Genomic DNA, 2,887 nt, shown 5'->3' with positions numbered 1-2,887 from the left:
GCAGGAAAAGTGGACAAATTTGTCTTTATTCTGTCTTTTTGTTCTATTTAGGCCCTGGAATGATTGGATGGTGCCCACCACATGAGAGTGGGCAGTCTACTTTCAGAGTCTGTTCAATTTAAATGCTAAACTAATCTGGAAGCATTCCTACAGACTCTACAAATAATGTTTAATCTGGATGCACTGTGGCCAGTCAAATCGATATACAAAATTAACTGTGACACCATATTATTGTGAGAATAGACCTAGCAGATATATTGGGTTGGGTAGGTTTTTTTTTGTTGTTACGTTACTACTGCTCTTACTATTGTTACTATTTATTATCTCTACTAAAGATAGAAATACAGAGAGAAAAGAAAGAAGTTTCAGAAAAGTGTGTGATTTTACCAGCATCCCATACTTAATAAGTTGCAAAGCATGGTCTTGAATCTGGGTCCTTGAACCCTAAATCCCTTTTTCTTGTCTTTTCTGTTGGCAAACCTGAATGCCCACCTCAGGCTTGGCACTAGAACTTGTCTCCTTATGACAGTTCACTGACAATTATAAATTTATAACAATCTTCAGATTTCAAGAAGTGAAAGCGTGCTAATTACATTCCCATTCTTGATGCACAAATACGTGCTTCAGTTGGAACGCACTCCATGGTACAATCCTGTATCGCACAGCTCTAGGTTTTTCTTTTCCCCTCCTTAGGTTTTATTCATCCTGATTGGCGAAATCCAGTGTTAATCTTTCCTTTCTTAGTATCTTTTGTTGAGAAGTGTTTTCGCTGTGGGACATCTTCTCTCATACTTTACAGGTAGCTTTTTCTTTTTTCCTCAGTAGTGAACACACTACGCAAAGGGATATGTCACGTGTATTTTATCTTCTTTGGGTGTTTGAAGTTCCAGGAAAAAGACCGACTACCTAGAGGCATCACCCTCTCTGGTAGGGTTCTGTGCTGCTAGCTTAGATGAATGAGGTCCATTGAAAAGCACCTTTGCTGGGTTTCTCATGAAAGGATTTTTATACTATTAAAGGTTTAAAATTTATCTTAAAAGTTTCTTTTTAAAGTCATTAAAGTTTTATTTGTATCAGAGAAATCTATGTCTATGTTAAAAATAGAAAAGGCAGAATAGTTTGTAATAAATAATCTTTTTACCCTTATTCTACTCTAGCTTCAGTCTTACTCACCAGAACCAATTTAATTGTTTCTGTTTTCAGTGCTCCTGGACATTATGTCCATAATTCTAAATAATGTGCTTTTTGACTTTTTGATTTACGATTGAGGGTAGTTGCTGACATTATATACTTTCCTAAGGCTAAGACTTTATCTCTCTTGTGTAACACCTGTGTCTCTTCCCCTTTTTCTTCTTTCCATTTATTCTAATTAATCAGGCATGATAACATTCTATTGGTTTTTCTTCCAGCTTCCAATCATATATACCTATCTGTCCATCTATCAATTTTTCTATATATCTATATATTTTTTGTATCCACTTTCAATAGTCTGTTCTGAATCCCTGCTCTGTAAGATACATATTTTCGTGTGAATTTTTTTTACATATTTCTCTTTCCATTGCTCAATTTCTGACAGCTATATATCTACCTTTAGCTTTTTTTCATATTGAAAACATTCACAATATATTATGTAAACATAATTAATCTTGTCATTTCTATTGGTTAATTCTTAAATCTGAAAATCAACTAAAAGGCTTTTCATCATTATGACTATGTTAACATGTTTCCATTTCCTTCTCTGTGGGTCAAGTACCATTACCCTTATCTATGCCACTTGAGGGAGAATATAGTGTCAAGGCCAAGTGGAGTATTTTTTCTTATACATCAGCAATTTCTCAAAATTATGCACATTTTAGTTTGCAACATTTTGAAGTTATGATTCTTCTGTATAGTTTTTATTTTCCTAGGTTTTTTATTTTTTGGTTTGTTTTCCTTTCTCCAAGATTTTATTCTTGTCTTTCTTTTAATGCACTTTGAATATAATATCCTCAGGTATAGCGTTTTCATTTTTTTGGTATTTGTCCTGCTTGGTATTCTTTGAGTTGGGTTTGTAGTTTATCATTAGTTTTGGAAAATTCTTAGCCAGTATCACCTCAAATATTTCTTCTGTTCTTTTGCTTTTTCTTTTCCTTGTGAAATTCTTATTATATGTATGTGACAACTCTGGTAATTGTGACACAGTTATGGATATTCTTTTCCATATTTCAAATTCTTTTTTCTATTTATATTGAAGTTTGGAAGTTTCTACTGCCATATATTCAAGTTCACTGATTTTTTTTTTTTTCTTGGCTGTGTTCAATCTACTGATGAGCCATCCAAAGACATTCTTCATTTCTGTTATAGTGTTGTTTATTCCTATCATTTTCTTTTCTTTCTTAGTGTTTCCATCTCTCTGCTTACATTACCCATCTGTTCTTGAATGTTTTTTATTTTTTTCCCCACTGCTGCTGCTAAGTCGCTTCAGTCGTGTCCGACTCTGTGCGACCCCATAGATGGCAGTCTACCAGGCTCCTCCGTCCTTGGGATTCTCCAGGCAAGAAGACTGGAGTGGGTTGCCATTGCCTTCTCCAAGGAAAGTGAAAGTGAAGTTGCTTAGTCATGTCTGACTCTTTGTGACCCCATGGACTATGCAGTCCGTGGAATTCTCCAGTCCAGAATACTGGAATGGGTAGCCTTTCCCTTCTCCAGGGGATCTTCCCAAACCAGGAATCGAACCCAGGTCTCCTGCATTGCAGGTGGATTCTTTACTAGCTGAGCCACCAGGGAAGCCCAAGAATACTGGATGGTAGCCTATCCCTTCTCCAGCGGATCTTCCCAACCCAGGAATTGAACTGGCGTCTCCTGTATTGCAGTGGGATTCTTCACCAACTGAGCTATCAGGGAACCC

The sequence above is a fragment of the Bos javanicus genome, chromosome 7 (assembly GCF_032452875.1).
Source record: "Bos javanicus breed banteng chromosome 7, ARS-OSU_banteng_1.0, whole genome shotgun sequence".
Classification (NCBI taxonomy): Eukaryota; Metazoa; Chordata; class Mammalia; order Artiodactyla; family Bovidae; genus Bos; species Bos javanicus.
The sequence above is the reverse complement of the archived record's forward strand: the minus strand, read 5'-3'. Positions refer to the sequence as shown.